Source organism: Carcharodon carcharias, chromosome 6 (genome assembly GCF_017639515.1).
Source record: "Carcharodon carcharias isolate sCarCar2 chromosome 6, sCarCar2.pri, whole genome shotgun sequence".
NCBI classification, from domain to species: Eukaryota; Metazoa; Chordata; class Chondrichthyes; order Lamniformes; family Lamnidae; genus Carcharodon; species Carcharodon carcharias.
Genome location: NC_054472.1, coordinates 70,005,499 through 70,030,273, shown reverse-complemented (window position 1 = coordinate 70,030,273; position 24,775 = coordinate 70,005,499). Strand labels below are relative to the sequence as shown.

The following is a 24,775-nucleotide window of genomic DNA, read 5'->3' as shown; positions in this document are numbered from 1 at the left end:
TCACTTTGAATTTAACATTTTAACTTCCAAAGTATGCCCTGATTAAGAGGTTAAAGTTACATTGAAGAAAATCTTGAGGTCCATTATTATTAATCACCCTTCTTCAAACATGAATTGTGAATGTCATAAATTATATGAAACATTTGGTGAAAAATTAAGATCAAATGTTCAAAATTGTATTTAACTATTTTTAAATACAGGGTGGGTAAACTAGGAAGTAGTGTACAAGTAAGAACCTAAACACTCTGGGACTTTGTGGTGCAGTAACAACAACAACTTGCATTTATGTCATTTTCCTTGTTTAAGAATCTTGGAATACCAGATGGAAAAGTGGACAACCAATGGTGAAAGGAGAAATTTTAAGAGGAAACATTAAGAAATTTGAAAGGAGGGAGGTAGCAAGACAAAGTGATTTTGGCGAAGTGGCTAAATGCCTGAAATATCTACTTCCAATGTGGGAGTGAAGGTGGCAGTTATATTAATATTCCATTTCCAATAGATTCTTCAATTCGATTTCAATGTCCATATAATCCATTATAACACCTTGTGTTAATATAGTTGATAGATGTTACTGAAAATCATAACAAAAATTACAACTGTTGTATGATTAACACTATTGCAGTATAAAGGTGAATGTTCCATTTTAAGAACTTAGAACATAAGAAATAGAAGCAGGAGTGGACTATATAGTTGGTTGAATCTGCTCTGCCATTCAATACAGTCATGGTTGATCTTTGGCTTCAACTCCACTTTCCCACTTTTAAAATGGTTTTTCCTCCTGTCTTCCGTCTCCCCCCACCGCCTAAAGCAGAACTCTTTGTAGGGCTTATCAATATAGCCTTGACCTTAAATTCAGCCGTACTTAAGAGAATTATCTTTAGTGGCTCTTTGGCTCACTTCAGCAGTTGTTTGACCGGATAAATAAAAATGTCACATCCTTTGTGGATCATAATATCTAATGTAATATTTTTTGGAGTCTTTTTCTGTTCTGGTGAAATGTACATATTTTTAAATCCAGAGTCTTTTGGCATGCTATCACTGCCAGTTGATACAGGTGCATTGTAGTTGGAACAGTAGTGACATAGTCAGCTGTAAATTGATGCTATTAATATCCACTGTGGTAGTGTTCTTGGGCAGCTTAGACTGCTGTGGGTGCCTGTTTGAAGAGCAGTGTACTTTAATGCAGTGGCCATATCAGGGCATGGAGACATTGGAACATGCAATATAATACTTCAAAGTCAACATCTGTTCATCATGTCAGTCAGACGCCTGAAAATCTTTTGAGTTGCAAAACTGTCAGCAAATGTTCAGACTTCTGCTTTATCTGTTGAATGAATCAAGCTGGTCAGGATGAGAGATGTTATATTTTGGATTCTTGATTGAAACAATGCTGCTAAAGAAGTAATTGTCCGCAAAATAGCAATGACCAGTCTTTCAAACATTGTTGTCTCTTTCTGCAACTTTTGTAATTCAGTAGTCCTTCAAATTCTATTCTGTAGTTTTCTGTAACTATGTTTGGGATTATATATCTTTAAAAGTTTATATATTTGTGAGCCATTTTGACTTGAATACAGCCAGAGCTCATGACTGAGCACTCAAAGGTACTTTTCAGATTCTGAAAATATTTTTCAACCAAGGTGTTCAAAGGCAATCCACATGTAGTAAAATATCAGTTTCTGGTACATATGCTATAAAGGAAATCCGATCTTGCATTGCTTTTCTGATGCAATGTCGAAACTTCTGCAAGTTTTTTCATTAAATATAACCAGTTTTTGTCAACTTCAGACTATCAGCATTCATAGTTGTGTTGCATTGATAAATGAAATAAGCTCCTAAAAATGATACTTTTATTTACCACGTCTGTGAAGCTTTACAGAATGTCAAACTTGCCATTAAGTAAAAGGATCTGAACAGATGTAGAAAGATGAATGATAAAGATCTCAGCACGAAATTCTTACTGTTTAACATTTTGGAACTAGTTAGTGGAAGTACAGTTTTGCTTTATGTTTTGGCATACATGTTTTATCCAGTGTGCAAATCATCTTGTGCAAATAAGTTTCGATTACAGAAACTTGAGGGATAATAATGTTTAAATGTTCTTAGAATTCGCTTTTTAGAGACTTAAAATTTTACTGAATTTTTGTTACAATACTTGAGACATGTCATATTATTGTGTTCTTGTTTATTACTCTTTATCCAGTGTGCTTAGGTTTTTACGCTTATAGTGGCTAAGCTATTTAAGGGAAGTTGGCTTGTGACACAGCTCTGTTTGTTTCTTGGCATATCCTTGCAGTGTTATGCTATGTAGGTTGATCTGACAAACTTAAAGCAGTGCTTAGTGTGGATATGTTATTGAGGGGAATACTTTAGTGAGTGTGCAGTTGGGTTATGAAATATTTACCATGTCAACAGCCTAGTGTCTTCTGTTCAGAGTTGATTGTACTCTACACTGGTGTTCAGACATTTGGTTCAAATGGTGTCAATTGCAGCAGTTGGTGTCCAAGTAGAAGTTCATTCTCTCTTTTTTGTTAATCTGTAAAGCTATGAACAATCACATTAGTTGGCAGGCAAATGTGGCCTGGAAAAGTCTGCATTGTTCGTTCAAAAAAAAAGGTGGTGGGGGAGGGAGGATAAAAAGCTACATGTGCAGTTCTTTTTTGTTAATGGAGCTTAATCATTGAAACATTCAGCAAGGATTAGTGAAAGTTGGCGAATAACAGCTTTGAAAACATGAATAGGAACAATATAATGTTTTAAACAATTTAGAGAATCTTATCCTGCTGCAACTAAACTAAATTGCTATCAAAATGAAAGTAGTATTTGATTTATTGCAGCTTTTACCATTTTTAAATCTCTTAATTTTAAGACTGTAGACCACTTACAATTTTAATGGATTTGGCATTAACATTTAACAATTTCAGACATTGCTCTGAAACATCATTTTCATAAAACTGCATTTTCAGCTTCAGGGAAGGCAAGGACAAATTGTGACATTGCAAGGACAGGGAATGCATGTGGAATTGTAGAATTGACTACTTTTGAATGCCTCAAATTTTTAAAAGTAGTTAACTTATGAGTTATTAACTTGATCAAAAATTTTCAAATTTACAGAAACTGCACAATTAATTTCCATGCATAAAAATTTACAGGGACTTTAATTTGTTTATCTGATAAATATTGATTACATATACACTTAGTCAATCATTTGCAACATTAATCCAACCTTCAAAAATTAGGATTGCAGATATTCTGAATCTAATTGCAGTGTAAACATTGAGAAAAGAGTACTATTATCAATATAAGTATGTTAAGGCTATGGTTTTCGATACAACTAAAGTATTGTCTGCATTTTGGTAGTTTTTGGACTTGTCCTTTTTGATGAACTCTTGAGCTCTGGAAAACTATTAATGTTACTGTTTAATCTGTTAAATGCTGAATGTGCTGCAGCTATATGCAGATGCTGTGATTAACATTGAAAAACTTCCCATTTTAATTTAAAACATGTACTACATTTTTAGAATGTTACACAACAGCTTCTGTTTTTAAGTACTATCACTCTTTCTTGGTCTTTAACTTAGGCACAAGCATTGTGAAAATTACTATACCAATGGAATAATAGTCTTTGGCATTTGATAGTATAGTAAATTGCAGTAGCTAAACTCATTTCAGTAGTCCCTGATTGTAATTTAACTTGAAAATCATTTCATTTTACCCACTGAGAATTATTGGTCGTCGTTTTGTGATTATGTCTGCATCCTTTGAAATCATGCTTTTCCGTGCGGGGCTGTAAATGAAAGGACAGAATCCTTGGTTGTATGGAACAAACAAGAAACAAACCAATTTGAGGCTCAGAGAACTAAAGAATACTGTATCCATACATTTAAAGATGCGCAAGGTAATGTGAATATTCAACATATATATGTTTGTCAGTTGGTTAGAGTACAAGCTTTGTTTTACCCTATTAACACATTGTTACCTATTTACCCTCACTGCATTAAATATTCTGTGGAATTCTGTGATGGCACAGAAACTCCATACTTTGTTCTCAGCTCAATACTTATTAGAATCTAAAGTCTTTTGGCTGTCTTGTTTCACATACAGCAGTTAAATTAACTTTAAAAGAGACTTGCATATTGTGCTCAATATTTTCAGTTCGATATTACTGCTTTTTGTGCTCAAACATTTAATTTTTAATATTTCTGGATCTTTAATTTTGTATGATTTTAAGCAGTAAAATAAATTTGTAAATCTTGTGGTAATGTTGGCTACAGACTTTAATTACCTGTAAAATTAGTATGCTTAAAGTTGTGCTGGGTACACAAATGATGGACAGCTAGTTTAAAGCGTGGTGCTTAGATCCACATTTTTCTGTTGTGCTTTTTATTAGTGGTGTTGGTATTGATCTGTGGCTTTTATTCCTTTTCAACCAAGTTTGTTTACATGTAAATTGTGTTTTGAATTCAGGGAAAAAACAAGCATTGGAGTAGATCTTGTTTACACAATAGCCATGCAAGTGCCTTGTATTTTTTCCATTGTATATTTTGGTCCACTTTAAGTGCCTTTGTGTTCTTCGTGGTTGTTTGTTGCCCACCAGAAATACATACTTCTTTACATTCCATAGTTGTTTAGGTTCATATGGGCATATAAAGAAGTATGTGTTCCAGGCAGGGAAGACACTTGCAGGTCATCTGTCTTGAATATGGATGCTTAAAAACAATGTATCTTGTTATAAGATTCACCTGTTTGCTGAAGCACAATTTAACATTATTGTTCGAACCTGAATAAAAAGCTGCACTTAACATGGCAGAAATAGCACAGAAAGGATGATTAAAAATGCAACTTGCCCCAAAGCAATTTTATCGATTACCTGAAAAATTGGTAGGTGCAGAAGTTAAACTTTCACAACTCAAAATCAAATGCCAGCAGCTGTTCACTTTCTGTTGTTTATCCATCCAAACTTTGAGTGCCATTTGCTGAAGAAATTAAGTTGTTCCCTTTTAATGCATTTCAAAGTTCCATTTATGAGATGTGGCCTGTGTTTGTGGACACAGAAACTTCTTTTGATTATTATTGTTAACTTGTTTTTCTTCTGTAGGTTCATTGTTGCCATATTTTTGTTTGCAAGAATTTTAAAAAAAAGCTTGTCTCATTTTAAAATTTGTCTTACGATACCTAACTTTGATCTTTTGGTCTTAATATGAGTAGCTGAAGCAGTCCATTTCTAATTTATCTTTCTGCTTTCCATAGCTTTGATGCTATGCTTCAAATACCTCCCAATATTTCATCGCTGGTGATATTTGAAATGATAACATGGAATAAGAAGTTAATTATGTTTGGGATTTATGCTACAAGCAAACTAGATGGAAATTTGATGCTTACCCTGCACTTCTTTAATATTGTACTTTTTTGTCCACTCACTTTTTTAGGATTGGGGAATAGGTGGAAGAGGCATAAATCTATTCCATGTTTTCCATGTCAATACAAAAAAATGTGAAGTGAACAGATTGCTACTAAATATTTTTTCCCTTTTTCCAATTCCATAAGTAAATTCTCCCTTAGAGGCTAAACTCTTTTGAAATAATCATGTGAAAAGCATAAAAATGTAAATTGAACCTGGTGTTCAAATGTGCAGTTCAGGCACATTTGAAATTTATCAACCATTAAACTGTTAAGAGCGCTTTGCCTATAGCACAGTGCTCTCAGCTGTATTATTTCCCTACAAGTCTTCTGCTTGTCTGGACAATGGCATCACATTCAAGATATTTTACGGAAGGTGGATAAGCATTGAAAGTAAAATTATGCAGCACAGTGTTTATTTTTTTTAAAAAAAAGTTCAGAGGTTGAACAAATCCGAATTGTAGTTAGTGGGGAATTCAAAGCACTGCAGCATTGAAAAAAAAATCCAGTAGACAGTCTGCGTATTTAAAACAGGTTGTTTTTGTCGCAGCCATATCTGTTAGTTTCATGCATTTAAACTCAGATTTTTTAAAACTATGACAAATTATTGCTCAAAACCTAAATGCAGGCATGAACGCATCATCTTCTGTTAAAAGTACAGTTTTGTTTAAGATTAAAATTACTGTTGACTTTGAAACTCATTTTTAAAAGTGTCTTAAACTCAACCCAAATCATGTACAATTAAATTTACAGCTTTACATTTGCACTTGAACAGGGAGGACGTTTGCAGGACACATGCATATAGCTAGCTAAAAGCTGCCACTGACAGCACCATATTAACTTCCTCTCCATATAATGACTTTATGACAGTATAATGCAAAATAAGTTTGTTAGAAACATGCAGTATTTTGCAGTTGATCAAATTAACAAGGAGGGATGCAAGCATTCATCCAAAACTATTTGCTGCTGTCGTTAAATCGGCCCATCTTTTACTAGGGAAAAAGTAGAAATCAGTTAGACACTGATGTTAAAAAAAAACAGCATGATTCTATTATTAATGCACCTAAAAAAATTAAATGGGCAATTTGCACAAGCCTTAACAGCTTTCCTTTTTTTAAAAAGAACTATACAGCTCTGCCTGCATTATTGGGAAACAAATACCTTTTGCTTGCCCTGCCAGAAGTTGAACACTGCAGGGTGGTTGTTCAGGTGATTAGCAGAGGCTGAGAAGTAGATATAGAGAGAGGGAGAGAGAAAGAGATGCTGAGAAAGGTTCGGCACTTTAGTTGGAAAGATGGATCTTCTGCCTGCTTCGACGCTGCACTGCGTCACTTCTCACTTCTGGCTTTACGTATAGATTGAACATCTGTTCGAGACTACTGTGGTCCTTCAGAGGTCAGGTCTGCTACTGAGGTCAGAGCTTCCATACACAAAGCTGCTGGACACATTTTACACTCAGAAGAAAAAAATGAAACTGCTCTAGCTTTATAGTCAGCTAAGCATTTGAAACATGCACTGCCAGGCAACCAAGCTCTCCAGTATCGCTCCCTCCCTGACCATATTTAGTCAACCATAGCAAAAAATAGCCTTTCAGCTGTCGATTGTCGATCCAAGAACTGGGGTAGTTCTATCGTGTTCTCAGCATATCGATTGCTTATCCTGCAGATCCCTGACGAGGCTGTGCCATTTGGTTCTATTTTTAGTTGAGCCAAATAAAGCAGTCTCTCATGTTTCTACTAATAATTTCCTGGCTTTTCAGTGTTCCTCTGCTGCACATGGTAGAGTCTGATGCAATCTGCACTATAGTTAGAAGCACTGCAGAGGATATGAACGCTAGAACCAAAGGAAAGTGTCAACTGGGAGAAAGTGGGAAAAAAAATCTATCACCAAAAGAACAGATTGTGTAACTTGATTTCTTATCATTTTGAAGTAATAAAGACCTGTGGAAAAAATGTACTTAGTGCAGAGGTACTATTGGAGGGATTGTAGAATATATGTGCTAGGTCGTTTGCTTGCTATGGCATTTTCTTTTTAAAAAATGGGAATCGTAGCATACATTTATTATTGCTGTTTGAAAAATTCTTGCAGCTTGCTTGTTTCAAAAGTATGAAAACCTGCTAAGAGAAACATGTTTCATAAGTCATCTAGTCTCTTCTTATTTTGCATTTAAAGTATAGCAATAACTTTGTCTAATGATTTTGGATCAGGTATGGATTTTATCATAACTCTCAGAGCTTTGATGCCTCTGAAGATATGTACAATATTTTACTGTAGAAGGTCTTATTTACCCTGTGAGTGCCAATTTATCTGCAGCCGGTTAGCTGAGGTAGAATTAAGTCAAACCCAATACTATAAACAATCCTTCAGATTATATTTAAACACTGAAGATACTTCAGACTAAGACCAGGCCAAAACATCTAATTCCTTAGTATTTAGAAGAATTTAAAAAAATCTAGCAGAAGGAAGTCAGATGATCAATATAGACACTAAACACAATGGAGAGGGAAGAGGCCGAGTACAACATAAACTACCTAGACCAATCAGAAGTCTTAAACTAAATGAAGGCATGTTGTAATTATACAGCATCAAGTCTGTAACTACAACCCTTAGTTTTTGTTTTCCTTTTTAACTAAAGGCTAAAGGTGTGTCTTCAGAGACATGGGCCAGAATTTTTAGCTCAGTTTGCGGGAGCATGCCTGACATGGCCCGAGCATGAAATAAAGCACGTTGACGTCGGCCGAGCATGCCAACGTCAACGCACGCACTCGTGATATTTCGCTATGTGGACGCGCGATGAAGACGGAGGCATGCCTGCCATTAATTAAGTGGCCAGTTAAGGCCCTTGAGACATCAATTTTCTTGGAGTTTACATAGCCCATGCGATTTTCAGGCCTTCGCATAGGCTAAATGGGCAGGTGGGCAGGCCACACTTTCAAAAGCCTCATCCACAGGCGGGATAAGAGGGGTCAGTGGGCTTGTAAATGCGTGTAGTTTGTAGTTCAGGATATAACTTGTTGCTGCTTGCTTGTGTGAACTGGACATCTTCATTTCACTTCAGAGTTGCTTTGACAGAAGTAAGATGCTTCAGTTGAGGACTCAGTGTTGCTTTACAGGCCCCTGGAGCATTTATACCACTTAGGGCGTACCAGGTATTAGACAGCCTTTCCTTACCCTGGTAATGGGATTGTGGTCTCCGCTGGAGGCATCTCCTCTGAGGGGGAAGAGAGGGCCAGAAGGGAGAGGAGGTCAGATGGCCCTATTCAGCGTCCAGGGGAGCAACCTGTGGGAGGAGAAGTGCAGGCACATGGGGTGCTTGGTCAACAGAGGAGGTCCAAGGCAGAAGGGGCCGCAGAAGATGCCACTATCCTGCGGCCAGAGTTACAAGCGGCGATGCAACTGCCTCAATTTGTCTGAGATGCAATGCCGAAGGAAGCTCCATCTCTCAAGGGAGACAGTGATCTCCATTTGTCAGAGGATTGGCCCTGAGATCACCCCTTGCCAGTGGTGCCAAAGGTCAGGTTGGCCCTCAACTTCTATGCCTCCAGCTCCTTCCAGGGCTCAGTGGAGGATCTGTGTGGAGGCTTACAATCAGCTGTCCACAGTTGCGTCAAGCTGGTGACAGATGCTCTCTTCAGGCATGCATTGACTTTCATTCGTTACCATACGGACGAAGCCAGCCAGGCTGAGCGAGCCAGAGGCTGGTTCCCCCGCATCCAGGGTGCAATCGACTGCGCATATATGGCCATCAGGGCGCCAGTGGGTGAGCTGGGCACCTTCGTCAACAGGAAGGGATTCCACTCCATGAACGTGCAGATAGTGTGTGACTGCAAGATGCAGGCGCTGCAAGTCTGTGCAAGGTAATCTGGCAGCTCCCATGACACTTACATCCCCAGACACTCCCAGGTACCGAGGCTCTTCTGTGCTCCATCCTGACTGAATGGATGGCTGCTGGGTGACAAGGGCTATCCCCTCAAAAGGTGGCTCATGACCCCTCTCCGCCATCCAGGAACAGAGGCGAAGCAGTGGGACAACAGGAGCCATGCCCCCACAAGGGCTGTGGTGGAGAGAACTATAGGTCTTCTCAAGATGCACTTCCGATGCCTGGACCATTCAGGGGGCGCACTCCAATAACCCCAGATCTTGTGTCACTGATATGGTTGCATGCTGCGCTCTCCACAATCTGGCATTGGAAAGGAGGGATGCAGTGAAGGAAGAAGATCTTGATGCAGCTGCTCAGGCAACAGACAATGAGTCCAGTAGTGAGTTAGAGGATGAGCCCGGTCAGGAGAACACTGAGGGCATAGACACTGACCTGGGCAACCCCCAAGAAGGCAAGGACACCCAGGACGCTTTGATCCAACGCTCCATCAGCTAGCCTACCAAATAAGAGCCATCATCACATGCCAAGTCTGCAGGCTCCATACTCAATCCCTGACAGGACCAGTTCCTTGGTCAACTACATACACTGTGTGCCATTTCAATTAAGTTTAAGGTGAAACACGTCCATCATAATATCATGGCTTACCCTGCACTTGCAGAACAAATTAAGCATCCAGAGACCAGTTGCACAACAACACATTTAATTAAATGGTGCCTGGCAAACATTCTACAAACTAACATTGACAAGTGTTTTCGATCACACCAATAAACACTGAATGGGAAAATGGGGAGAACAAATATCACCTGTGATCAGGCCATGTTATGATTAAGGTACTTTTAACTTGCGAGTGCTACGTTTAGGTGCTCCCCCCCTCGCTGGCACCGGCATTGGAAACAGCCTGCTGATTCTGCTGTCCTGTTGGCCTTGATGACCTTGGCGTCCTCTGGCCCTTGGAGCCAGTGCTGGCTCCGCCTGTGAGGGAGCGATCAGTGCCACGGCTGGCATCTCCCCAGTCACTGCAACCTCATTGGATGCCACGGTCACTGGCAGAGGGGCGGAGAAGCTACTGCCATCATCTGGAGCATCCTGCGAGAAGCCTGCAGAGATGACAGACAGCTCGTGCGCCAACGTTAAGTCACTCTGAACCTCCCTGTTCACCATTGATGGACGGGCCTCCAGCTGGGATACTGGGTGCCCAATCCATCTCCCGCACTGACACTGTCACTGACCACCTGAGGTCATTGCCGGTATGAGGGCTTGCAGGTCTGAGCGCATCCCCAGGAGCCTCTGTTTCAGCTCCTGAAGGACCCTCTCCATGAGAGTTGCCACACTCTCCATAGGGGAGGCTTGCCCTCTTCCATGAGGGTCAACGCATGCTCAAGAAACCCTCCACAATGGAGACCATGGTACACATTCCCTCATGTATCTCCGCCAGACCGCCCCACACACCCTGCTTTATGTCCAGCATCTGCTGCCTCATGGGTGACTCCAGAGGCACATCATCAGCCACCAACTGAGCATTGTCCTGGTCCCCAGCAGACCTGACTACCAGCGCCCAGGGCACCCTCTGCCTTTGCCTGCACCTCAAGTGAGTGTGAACTGTCCTCACCAATATGTACCGAGGTAGTAGCTGGCAATCTAATGCCCACCGAGCTGCTGGTATCTGTGTAGGTGCCTGCTTCAGAGAGTGGGTGTGATGCAGGTGCATTCTGATCGGTGTTGTCTTCCAGGGTCAGGGACAGGCCTTCAGGCTTCTCATCCTGAAGGGCTGGTGATGAGCCTAAAAGGAACAACAAGGGCATGTCATTAGCTGAAGTTGTCACACTGTTACTGTGCATGCCTGGCAGCCTCATGAGAAAAGATCAGGGTGTCCTTGTCTTCCATTATCAATGGAGATTCCAGGGTCGAGGCACACATCAATATAGAGACTACAGTGGAATGGTTGCAATTACCGACGTTCTCACCTCAGTGCACTGCACTCTTACCTCCCTGTGCTACCCTCCCGCGGCTGCTTGACCTAGATGCAAGGCGCCTCTCCACCTCCAGGCTGCACATAATGAGTGAGGATTAGTAGGTGTGGCAGTCCCCAGCCGGTATGCCACCTCTCTGCATTGTTACGGGTTGTTTTCTCCTGAAGGATAGAGGAGCACTGATTAATCCACCCTGTACCTGCATTGCCATCGCAGCCTGGCCAACCCCACTTGAGGAATAACTCGCAGAGCTCAACCAATCTGTGACTCTGGAGCCGCAAGGCACTCAGTCCAAGCAGCTAGGGCTCACCCCCTTGCCCAAATGCTGCCTCATTGACACTTGCCACTCACACTTAACACCTCTGAGGTCCACGGGGGGATAGGCAGCTCTTAACTGCTCTGCAAAGTGACTTATGCCAACACAGTACTTACCCCGATCGCAGGAGAGCATTGAAGCGCTTCCGGCACTGCACCCATGTGCGCGTCACTACATTGTGGCTGCTGACCCTGGATGCCACCTCCTCCCAGGTCTTTTTGGTGAGGTGGGGGAGCCGCCTCCTCCCATCCCTGGGACAAGGGTTTCTCTCCGCGCTGCCACCTCCTCCAAGAGGGCAGCAAGGCATTCATCTGAGAAAATACGGGGCCGACTGCAACACCGACCTGCCTCCTGCCTACCGTGTCCACCCGCAACACTGTCCATCATGACTTCTGCGTACTTCAGTGGCAGCCTTCCAAGAGCTGCTGAGGACGCATTTGAATGGGCTGTTGGGTCGCCATTGGACCCAGTGGACATTGAGCACCCCCACCCCACCCGCCCCTTCTCGCCCATTCCACAGCCGCGTCTTAAACTGGATGGGCTTTAATTGGCCCACCCACATAAAATCACGGTGCACTGCTGATCACTGGCAGTGGTCGGCTTCCCACATGCCAAGGGCAAAATTCTGCCCATGGTCAATATGCCTGAGATCTCGGGAGACTGGGGCAAAGATGTGAATTGATTTGGGACATGGGGCAGAATTTTACTGTTTCCTGACAAGAGGTTTGCAGGCTGGGGTGGTTGGGGGGTAAAATTTCCCAGATGGTGGCCTTCCTGCCCTCGCCCCAGTTGAGGCTAATAACCTTGCACAGTCTCTATTTTGAGGCTGGCAGGAGGGGTTCAGGGGTTGCGGAGGGGGTGCTTTACTCAAGGGCCTCCTTTCCACGTTGGAGCACCCCTGCTACCCTAGGTCAACTCCTTGAAGGCATTCCCTCCCCCATGGCCTCTCCATCAAGATCACCTCAGCTTCCTGCCTTGAGAACCTTGCTCCTGCACTTACCTGTTCCTTGACTCCAGGACTTAGAATCTGGTGACTGCTTGTAGTCCAAGTCTTGGCCACTGCCTCCACTGGCACTGCTGAGACTACAGAGCTGCCAGCCAATTAAGGGAAACCCTGCCATTTGCAAATTTGGCTGAAAGATGAGAATTGAACAGAACTAAAGCATCTGGATTTTTTTTGCTCCTATTCTCATGCTTCAATTCATTGATTCCTTTTTCCCCACCATCTGTTCATCACACCAATGATGGAAGTCCCTTCAATTGTCTCAATTATACTCTTCAGAACCCTTTACATAGACCTCTGCTTTTCATTTCACCCCTTTATAAACATTCTCAAAATTCATCCACAGATTAACTACCTATCTTTTTTTTCCAGTTCAGTACCAATTCCAGATCCCACCTGGGAAGTGCCAAAGCATTTCTAGAAAAATAAAAAAGAAAGACTTGCATTTATATAGCATCTTTCATGTCCTTAAGACATCTCAAATCTGTTTACAGCCTATGAAGAACTTCTGATGTACTATTGGAATGCAATGCAAACAATTTGTGCATAGTAAGATCCCAAAACAGTAATGAGATAGTGACTAATCAGTTTTACGTGCTAGCTGAAGGATAAGTAGTGGTCAGGATACGAGGATAACTCTCCTATTCTTCAAATAGCCCATGAGATTTGTCACAACCATTTGAGGGCACGTGGCATCAGTTTAATGTCTCATCTTATAGACACCATCCCCAGCAGTGCAGCACTTTGTCAGTGCACTGAGGTGTCAGCCTGGATTTTGTGATCGTGTCTCTTAAAGTAGGACTTGAACCCATGATCTTCTGATTCAGACAGGAATGCTACCCACAGAGCCATGGCTGAGACTTTTATGTTAGGCAGGAGAAATTCAGGTAATTGTGGAAAAGCAAGTAGCACCCTTTGGTATTTTATGACAGATTATAAAAAACCTAAATGAGTACTTATCCCTATAGATTACTTCTGTGTCAATTTGGCATGGGAGATTTTCACTTTGGAGGGTAACAACTGAACTATTCCTGATTGCACCGTAAAAGCAGGAGTCATATGGTCCATTAAGCCTGTTCCACTATTCAATAAGATTGTGGATGCACTGCTAATATAACTCTACTTTTTCATTCTGTCCCCATATCCCTTGATTCTCATAGTGCCCAAAAATCTATTGATCTCGGTCTTGAATTTACTTATTGACTGAACATAGACAGCGCTCTAGACTTCTGCCAAAGAGTCCCAGCTCTCTGAATGAAGACATTTCTCCTCAAATCTGTCCTAAATGGCTGGCTTCTTATTTTGAGACTGTGACTCCATGTTCTAGGTTCCCAGCTAAAGGAAGCAGCCTCTTTGCATGCACCCTGTCAAGTCTTCTAAGAATTTTATATGTTTCAATTAGATCGCCTCTTATTCTAAACTTCAGAGAACCTAAGCCATTTCTAATCATAGGCCCTGTTTTTCCTGCTTTGCCACAGTCAGCAATATACCCCATAAATTTAACCACCCAGCATACTGTATAAGTTACTCCATGTTTACCTGCATTTCTGATTAGTATACACCATTTTGAGGATAAAGTGGTGAATCATAAATTGTATTGCCATTGTTTCATTAAAACATGGAAACTAGGAGCAGGAGTAGGCCATTCGGCCCTTCGAGCCTACTCCGCCATTCATTCTGATCATGGCTGATCATCCAGCTCAATAGCCTGCTCCTGCTTTCTCCCCATATCCTTTGATCCCTTTTGCCCCCAAGAGCTATATCTAACTCCTACTTGAAAGCATACAATGTTTTGGCCTTAACTTCTCTCTGTGGTAGTGAATTCCACAGGCTCACCACTTTCTGTGTGAAGAAATTTCTCCTCGCCTCAGCCCTAAATGGTCTACCCTGTATCCTCAGACTGTGACCCCCTGGTCCTGGACTCCCCCACCATCGGGAACATCCTTCCTGCATCTACCCTGTCTAGTCCTGTTAGAATTTTATAGGTTTCTATGAGATCCCCCCCTCATTCTTCTGAACTCCAAACGAATATAATCCTAACCAACTAAGTCTCTCCTGATATGTCAGTCCCGTCATCCCAGGAATCAGTCTGGTAAACCTTCACTGCACTCCCTCTAGAGCAAAAACATCCTTCCTCAGATAAGGAGACCAAAACTGCACACAGTATTCCAGGTGTGGTCTCACAAAGGCTCTGCAGCAAGACATCCCTGCTCCTGTACTCGAATCCTCTGGCTCTGAAGGCCAACGTACCATTTACCTTCTTTACTGCCTGCTGCACCTGCATGCTTACCTTCAACGACTGGTGTACGAGAACACCCAGGTCTCGGTGCACATTCCCCTCTCTCAATTTATAGCCATTCAGATAATAATCTGCCTTCCTGTTTTTGCTACCAAAATGGATAACCTCACATTTATCCACATTATACTGCATCTGCCATGCATTTGCCCACACACTGAGCTTGTCCAAATCACACTGAAGCATTTCTGCGTCCTCCTCACAGCTCACCTTCCCACCCAGCTTTGTGTCATCTGCAAATTTGGAGATATTGCATTTAGTTCCCTCATCTAATTCATTAATATATATTGTGAATAACTGGGGTCCCAGCACCGATTCCTGCGGTACCCCGCTAGTCACTACCAACCATTTGGAAAAAGACCCATTTATTCCTTCTCTTTGTTTCCTGTCTGCCAACCAGTTTTCTATCCATCTCAATACACTACCCCCGAACCCATGCGCTTTAATTTTACACGCTAATCTCTGATGTGGGACTTTGTCGAAAGCCTTCTGAAAGTCCAAATAAATTACATCCACTGGCTCCCCCTCATCAACTCTACTAGTTACATCCTCGAAAAATTCCCATTAGATTTGTCAAGCATGATTTCCCTTTCATAAATCCATGCTGACTCTGTCTGATTCTGCCACTGTTTTCCAAGTGCTCAGCTACTAATTCTTTTATAATGGATTCTAGAATTTTCCCCACTACCGACGTCAGGCTGACTGGTCTATAATTCCCTGTTTTCTCTCTACCTCCCTTTTTAAATAGTGGGGTTACATTAGCCTACCCTCCAACCTGTAGGAACTGTTCCAAAGTCTATAGAATCTCGGAAGATGACCACCAATGCATCCACCATTTCTAGGGCCACTTCCTTTAGTTTCCCAGCAATTCAACAAATATGTTAACTGAGTTGCAATGTAAAGGCTTAGAACCAGCTTTTAGATGAAACTTAAGTGTGACACTCGTCAAAAGGGCTACTCCCACTGTGCCACTCACCTCAGCGGAATCAGTTGGTATGTTTCAGTTGAGCCCACATTGTTAACGTGTCATGAACTTGACAGTAGAGACCCTGACCTCTAGCCTCATGATTAATCATGCAAGCAGTCAGCTGTAAACATTGCTGAAGGCTATAAGCACCATTATTTTTAAGTCTTAACTAGCAGGAATCCAGCAAAATCGCGATTACCATATTTTCAGTGGGGAGGTGGAGTTATGAAAATTAACTTATAACTGTTTTCAGAAAAGAATAACTGGCACAAAAGACCATGAAAAATATGGAGTGCCCACTTATCCTACAATTGCTTCCTTTTTGTAGCGTTGATATATGATGTATCATTAAAATGGTTGCAGGGCCTAGGAAAGTCTGAGCCATAGTTTGCTGTACAGTTACTGGGAGCATGCCTCCTGATCAATGTTTTGCCTTCCTAGCTCTGGAACAATGGCTAGTTGCAATACATCCAATGCTGCCATAATTTATTATTTTGTTTGCACTTAATAAACATAATTGGAATGAAAACAAAACATATTCAATTTGTCATGAAACTATAATAATTTTCATAATATTATTGTGGTTTATTGTAAAGTAGGTTTATGGGTGTGAGTGTCGATGGTTCTGTGTGATTTAATTAAATTAGAGTCAGATAGTCTGCAAGCTTGAAATTATCAAAAGAAAATGGGGTAAAAGGCATTTGGAATGCTAATGAGTAAACATGGATGAGGACTTAACATGTAAGGTGTGAAGGAAATTTGCGTTTTTAGCTATGTGAAGGAGTTGTTTGGGCTTCAAAGGGATGGTAGGATGTTTACAGCTGACAAGATAAATAGGGCAAGGTTATTATATTTATTTTTCCCAAAGGTACTGACCTTATTGGCAATATGAAAGATTTTTATGTTATGGAAAAAGTACATTTCTAAAGACGTATAGAACAATGGGATTTACAGATTAAAGAGAGGGAAACATATATAAAGAAGGAAGGAAGATGATGTTGGGGGCCATTTAAGAACTAAAAGGAGTATGTAAAACAGCCTTGGGGAAGCCTCCAGCCATGTTTGTAAAAGTCTGCTGTGTCCAGAAACTAAAGTTGGAGAAAAACCTTTGGAATTCCACTGTAGAGTGGTACTATGGTAAATCTGCTGGCTTGCTATTTAAATTTAAAATCTATTTTGGACTGTTGCCTTTAAGGGGCTGTGCATTTGGGAGTCAGTTTAATTAGAGATTTTGGGATTTTTTAATAGTATTAAGTAACTGTAACCTTATGTTTGTGCTCGAAATCTATTCTTTTGTTAATAAGTGCTTTAATTTAACTTTTAGAATCTCTGAAGATGTTAGTGGACTCATTACTTCAGAATTCAGTACCCAAATTTTCTTGTGATGAATACAAATTGCAAAACTGTTGTGATAGTGTGGCCTAGTTTCCCTTTGTATTTGGTCCACCTGGCAGACATCACCCGCTACGTCATAACAGGTTTGTCTCAGTTGATATCTTTCTCATCTCCAAGAAAGTTGTGCGTTAGAGCCTCTCAGACTTGAGCACATAATATAAGTTGACAATTCAGTGCAGCATAGAGTAAGGACTGATTGTTAAAGCAAGGTCTCATCTGCTTGTTCAAGTATCAAAGGATCCTGTGGTACTATTTGAAGGGCCAAAGGTTCTTCCTCAATCAAGACCACCAGAAACCAGATTCACTGAGTCATGTCATTTGCTGTTTGTGGATCCTTGCTGTGTGCAGTGGCTGTCTCATTTGTCTACCAAAGTGACCACACTTGAAGTGTAAAGCACCAGTGAATTAAAATACCCTGAGCACATGAAAAGTGCTGTGCAAAGTGCACGTTATTGCTTCTTTGCCCAGTGTTTGTTTGTGTATTACATTTCATTTTGTGAGTAAAAATTTCATTGCTAAAGAAGCACTCAGTTAATGAGGACAATTTCATTATGGGTTGCAAAACCCAACTTTTACCAGTTAAAAAGACACTTGAAAGTTTTGCTGATTTAATTGCATAGATAAATCAAAAGCTATAATCTTGAATTAAAAGCAACAACTTGTATTTCTATCTTGTCCTTCGTTTAGACAGCTTCTGTGCTTTCCAGGGTGATGAGGTGGCCACTGAGCAGAAGAGATAAAAGAGCGAATTCTTGATGCATAAGCAAGACATAAGAGCTTTTAAGGGTTTTTAAAGTGAGAAAGGCATTTGCTTAATGAAATAGATGGAGCAAGGAGCAAAATGTAAGCTGGTGTTGAAGAACTGAGGGCATGCATGGAGAAGTATGGCTGATACGGGAGTGGAGAAGCAGTTGGGAGATGGAAAACAGCGCGAAAGGAGAGACAGGAGATTGAAAACAGCGCGAGAGTAGAGGCAGTCGGGAGATTGAAAACAGTGCAAGAGGAGAGTTTAAAGTTAAGGCATGGCAAGACAGCTCACCCAAGTGGAATGCCCATCCTACGGCGTGTGGGGAGTCGTGGACACTTCTTGTGACCCAGACAAGACCATGTGCAGGAAATGTCACCAGCGACACAAGCTTGAGATCCGCGTTTCAGAGCTTGTGCAGCGACTGGAGTCACTGAGATGCATCTGTGAGGCAGAGAACTATATGGATAGCACGTTCGGAGAGGCGGTCACACCACAAATTAGGGGCAGACAGGCAGATAGGGAAAGGGTGACTGCCAAGGCAGTCCAAGAGAAATAGGCAGATAGTGCAGAAGACCCCAGACATCCCACTCACTAACCATTTTTAAATTCTGGGTATCAGTGAAGGCAATGGATCCCTGGAGGAGTGCAGCAAGATCCAAGCCTATGGCACCATGGGTGGCCCAGCTGTACAGGAGGAGAGGAAGAAGAGTGAAAGGGCAGTACTGGTAGGGGATTCTTTAGTTTGGGGAGCAGACAGGCGTTTCTGCGGCCGTCAACGTGACTCCAAGTGATTATTACCTCCTGGTGCTAGGGTCAAGGATGTCAAAGAACGGCTGCAGGACATTCTTGTGGGGGAGGGCAAACAGCCAGAAGTTGTGGTCCACATTGTACTAGCGACATAGGTAGTAAGGGGGATGTGGTCCTGCAGTCAGAACTTAGGGAGTTAGGTAGAAAATTAGCAAGCAGGACCTCTAAAGTAGTAATCTCTGGATTACCCCCAGTGCCACATGCAAATGAGTACAGAAATAGGAAGGTAAGACAGATGAATGCGAGGCTGGAAAGATGGTGCAGGAGGGAGGGCTTTTGATTTCTGGGATTCTGGGACTGGCTCTGGGGGAGATGGCAGTTGTACAAGCCGGACGGGTTGCATCTGTATAGAGCCGGGACTGAGTTCCTTGCGGGGTTTTGCTAGTGCTGTTGGGGAGGGTTTAAACTAACTCAACAGGGGTGTGGGAACCAGGAGCGAATGTTAGAAAGTAATACCAGGGTGCATGGAATGCTGGGAGAAAGCACTAAATTAGAGAATAGTAAGTTAACAGATGGAGTCGGAATAAGGGAGCAAGTGATGAAGTCTAAATCTGCATATATGTGAAGGCATGGAGTATAGTTAATAAAATTGGGGAGTTACAGACACAGATTGCCTTGTGGGATTGTGATGTTGTGGCGATAACGGAGACCTGACTTAAGGAAGGGCAGATCTGGGTGTTAGATATTCCTGATTACAAGGTGTTCAGAAACGATAGGAAAGGGAAAAAAGGAGGAGGGGTGGCGTTTTTGGTTAAGGAGAGTATTGCAGCACTGGAGAAAGAGGATGTGTTGGAGGATACAAGGACAGAATTGATTTGGCTAGAGCTAAGGAATAAAAAGGGTGCAATTACATTGCTCGGTGTAATATATAGACCGCCAGCTAGTGGGAAGGATACAGCGGAATAAATCTGTAAGGAAATTACAGAGAGATGGAAACATCATAGATATAATGGGGGACTTTAATTACCTGTATCTAGACTGGGATAGCGGCAATGAGGGACAAGTGTTCCTAGATCCTGTTCAGGAGAATTTCCTGCAGTAGTATGTGTCTAGTCCAACAAGAAAAGAGGCACTGCTAGATCCAGTTCTTGGGAATGAGGTGGGCCAAGTAGATCAAGTGACAGTGGAGGACCATTTAGGAGACAGTGATCATTGTATCATAAGGTTTAGGATGATGGTGGAAAATGACATTGTTTAATCCAGAGTAAGAATAATCAACTGGCGGAGAGCGGACTTCAATGGGGCAAGAATGGAGCTGGGCCAGATAGACTGGAACCAAAGGGGCGGTAAAAACTGTAGCTGAATATGGGCTGCCATCAAAGAGGAGATGGTTTGGGCATAGTCAAGGTATATTCCCTCAAAAGGGAAGGGTAGGACAAACAAACCCAGAGCTCCCTGGATGACAAAGGAGATAGAAATTAAGTTAAAGAAGAGAAAGTGTACTTAAGAAGCTGTCAGGTAGCAAATACAATTGAGAACCAAGCTGAATATATAAGCTTCAGAAGGGATGTGAAAAAACAAATACAAGAAGCAAAGAGGGATTATGAAAAAAGACGGACGGCTAACATAAAAGGAAATCCCAAAGTGTTCTATAAGCATGTCAATAGTAAAAGGGCAGTAAAAGGAGGGGTAGGGCCAATCAGGGACCAAAAAGGTGATTTGCACACTGGCATAGCTGAGGTGATAAGTGAATGCTTTGCATCTCTCTTTATGTATGAGACAGATGTGGCCCAGGCAATGGTGACAGAGGAGGAAACTCAGTCACCAGAAGGGTTTAAAATTGATACGAAGGTGGTATTGGATAAGCTGTTGGTACTTAAAGTTAATAAGGCACTGGGACTGGATGAGATGAATATTGAAGGAAGTGAGAATGGAAATTGCAGAGGCACTGGCAATAATCTTTCAATGTTCCCTGGATTCAGGGTAGGTGCCATAAGACCCATAAGACATAGGAGCAGAAATAAGGCTATTCAGCCCATCGAGTCTGCTCCGCCATTCAATCATGGCTGATAATTTTCTCAACCCCATTCTCCCGCCTTCTCCCCATAACCTTTGATCCCCTTACCAATCAAGAACCTATCTACCTCGGTCTTAAATACACTCAATGACCTGGCCTTCACAGCCTTCTGTGGCAATGAATTCCATAGATTCACCACTCTCTGGCTAAAGAAGTTTCTCCTCATCTCTGTTCTAAAAGGTCTTCCCTTTACTCTGAGGCTGTGCTCTCAGGTCCTAGTCTCTCCTATTAATGGTAACATTTTCCCCACGTCCACTCTATCCAGGCCTTTCAGTATTCTGTAAGTTTCAATCAGATCCCCCCTCATCCTTCTAAACTCCATCGAGTATAGACCCAGAGTGCTCAGACGTTCCTCATATGTTAATCACATGTGCTAGAGGATTGGAGAGTTGCAAACATTACGCCCTTGTTCAAAAAAGGTTGCAAAGATCTGCCCTGCAATTACAGACCAGTCAGTTTAACTTCAGTGCTGGGGAACCTTCTAGAAACAATTATTCAGGATAGAATTAATAGTCACATGGAAAAATGTGGATTGATTTGGAAGAGTCAGCATGGATTTATTAAAGGAAAATCGTGTCTAAGTAATTTGCTGGAGTTTTTTGAAGAAATAACAGAGATGGTTAATGAGGGCAAGGCTGTTGATCTGGTTTATGTGGACTTCCAAAAGACATTTGATACAGTGCCACACAACAGACTTATGCAGAAAGTTATAGGTCATGGAAGAAAAGGAATAGTAACAACGTGGATACAAAATTGGCTGAGAGATAGGAAATAGAGAGTAATGGTTAATGTGTATTTTTCAGGCTGGAAGAAAGTTTGTCGTGGAGTTTCCCAGGGATCCGTACTTTTCCTGATATATATAAAAAGGATTTAGATCTTGATGTGCAGGGGACAATTCCAAAGTTTGCGGATGACACAAAACTTGGGAGAATTGTAAGGAGGACAGTGTAGAACTTCAAAAGGACATTGATACATTGGTGGAGTGGGCAGATAGGTGGCAGATGAAGTTCAATGCGGAGAACTGTGAGGTGATACACTTTGGTACATGGAGAACATAGAGACACAGTGTAAAACAAAGGATACTATTCTAAAGGTTGTGCAGGAGCAGAGAGACCTTGCTGTGTATGTATGTAAGTCATTAAAGGTGGCAGGACAAGTAGAGGAGCTTTTTCTAATGCAAAGAGTATTCTAGGCTTCATTAATAGGGGCAAGAGTACAAGAACAGGGAGGTTATGATGAACTTATATAAGGCACTGGTTAGACCTCAGCTGGAGTATTGTGTACAGTTCTGGGTGCCACATTATAGGAAGGATATGAATGCACTGGAGAGAGTACAGAAGAGGTTTATGAGAATGGTTTCAGGGATGAGACACTTCAGTTAGGAGGAAAGATTGGAGAAGTTGGGACTGTTTTCCTTGGAGAGGAGAAGGCTAAGCAGAGACTTGAAAGAAATTTTCAAAATAATGAGGGGTCTGGACAGTGTAGATAGGGAGAAACTGTTCCTGTTTGGAAACTGATCAAGAACCAGAGGGCACAGTTTTCAAGTGTTTTGCAAAAGAAGCAAATGTGAGGTGAGAAAAAACTTTTTCACACAGTGAGCAGTTAGGGTTTGGAATGCACTGTCTGGAAGTGTGGTGGAGGCAGGTTCAATTGAAGTATTCAAGAGGACATTGTTTCTATTTAAATAATCAACCAATATGCAGGGTTACGGGGAAAAGGCAGGAGGTTGGCACTAAGTTAAAATGTTCAGAGAGCTGATCAAGACACGTGGGCTGAATGACCTACACTGTAAGAATTCTATGATCAGATTTAGGCATGAACCTTGGCACTTCGCCTTTCATTCAGAAGGTCATGGATTTAAATCCCACTCCAGAGAGTTGAACACACAATCTAGGATGGATCCAGTAAAAGAGAGTGCTGTTCTGTTGGAGGTGCTTACTTTCGAATGTGATCTTAGCTAAACTCCATCTGCCTTTCATTTGAACATAAAAGATTCCATTGCACTATTTGAAGAAGAGCAGGGGAATTCTTCTCATGTCCTTGCCATTATTATACCTTGTCCAGCATGGCTAAAACAGTACCTTGCTCTTCATGGCACTTTGCTGTGCACAAATAGGCTGCTGCATCTTTACATTTCTACAATGACTATACTTTAAAAATGTACTTAATTGTAAAGTGCTTTGGGACACCCTGAGGTCTTGAAAGGTGTTATATAAATGCAAATTCCTCCTTTTTCAGGGTCAATTTATTCAAAGTGTAACTTAGGCTAACAGCTGAATTGTGCAACTTAAGTCAGTACAGCCAGGAATGACAGCAGTTGCAACCTGAAAGACGATCAGCACCAATAATATCCAGTATAAGGCTTTTGTAATTTTTTTACTCTGCAGTTGTTGGGGGTTTGATTCTTGGAGGAGCAAATGAAAAGTGTTAAAGCACACTGCATGCTTTGCATTAATCTTACAACACTACATTCTTCATTCTTGCCTAATGTGACTTCCACCTGGCATATGTGCCCTACAAGTCTCTCTCAAAGCATAAATGCAAATTGTTGCTTGTAAAGGAAAAAACTTGAGTTGCTTGCATAATCCTTTCTCTGTATTCTGCTCTTCAAAATCTGTAAATGGAGATGAGGGCAACAGTTGATCCTGATGTCTTATTTTCATACATCCACATACATTATATGGAAACTTGTGACTTCCATGTAGTTCAAATTTCTCACAAAAGCATGATTTGGCAAATAGTTCTTTAAAAGTATGCAATTACTTTTGAAGGAGGGTGCTGTAAAAAGATAACCTTTAGATACAAATCTAGTTCTTGAAACTACCTCCCTACCTGGAAACCTGCTCAGGTTCAGTCCAACTGCAAGCAGCTTTGGTGTCATGCATAATCCTGAGCTGTGTTTCAAACTTCACATTTGATTGGCTACTCGAAAACACCATTTATGTCCACATCTACATGAGCTCCACTGAAACCCTTCTCCGCTTCTTTGTTACCATTAGACTCTTTTTGATCCCCTGTGCTTGCAGATAAATGCTGATGACACCACTTTATTGCTTTATCAGTGCTCCCTATCATTGTCTCAGTGTTGTCAGATTATCTATCTGACATTATGACACATAAGATATAGTTTCCTGCAATTGAACAGCTGGACGTCAAAGACCATAGTAAGTTTTGCCCTTTAACAAAAATTCTACATCCTTGCCATCCACTATCTGCCTGCTTTCATTACTAACCTCTGCTCCAACTTATCCCCAATGTTGACAAAGCTGTCAGATATGCCCTCACTGTCTCTGGACCCAATTTCACCAATGTCCTTCCTTTCTGACTTTCTGATTCCATAATCTCCTTATTGCCCAAAACTCCAATGCAGAAAGCCAGTCCTGTACTGAGCTCCATTCGAATGTTACTGTTCTTATTGGTTCACTTTGAATTCCTGTTGCCCAATGGATTAAATTTAAACAGCTTGCCCTTGTCTCCAGATCTTTACTTGGACCTACCTGCTACATCTCTGCAACCTAGTTCAGTCTTGCATCCCTTGTTGTGTCCTCTGAATCTGACCACCAGTGCATCTCATCTCTCCCTTCTGCTCCACTTTGGTGACTTCAACTGCATAAAAACCCCTCTTTCGAACTTCCTCTGATATCCCTTTTCTCCTTGCTACTAAAAGCCTTCGGGAAACGCATCCTCTCCACTGAGTAACTAAAGGGTTCAGTACCTGTTCCATTTACCTCTTTGTGATGTGCCTTGAAACAGTTTTCTATGTTAATAGCACTTTATAGAATCGTTCTTATAATATGGTATCTAAAATTCTGCAAGGAGCATGCTGTAATCTCACTTTTTATTTATTTGTTCACGGGATGTAGGTATTACTGGCTAGGCCAGCTCTTATTACCTATCCTTAACTGCTCTCAAGAATTGATGAATTCTATGAATTTATAGCCTTAACATTCAAATAGTACCTATTATTTCTCAAAGTTAT

At 41.6% G+C, this 24,775-nt stretch overlaps 1 protein-coding gene and 1 long non-coding RNA gene across 3 annotated transcripts in view; one reads left to right on the top strand and one right to left on the bottom strand.

Moving 5' to 3' along the window:
• Positions 1–24,775, top strand: part of mib1 (MIB E3 ubiquitin protein ligase 1) — a 183,633-nt gene that overhangs the window by 97,626 nt on the left and 61,232 nt on the right. The gene's annotated exons all lie outside the window — the stretch shown is intronic.
• Positions 614–6,937, bottom strand: LOC121279391. The gene is made up of 3 exons (XR_005943380.1): positions 6,559–6,937; positions 4,868–5,033; positions 614–1,156 (listed from the first exon to the last, which is right to left on the bottom strand). It is a non-coding gene; the product is annotated as an uncharacterized LOC121279391 (long non-coding RNA).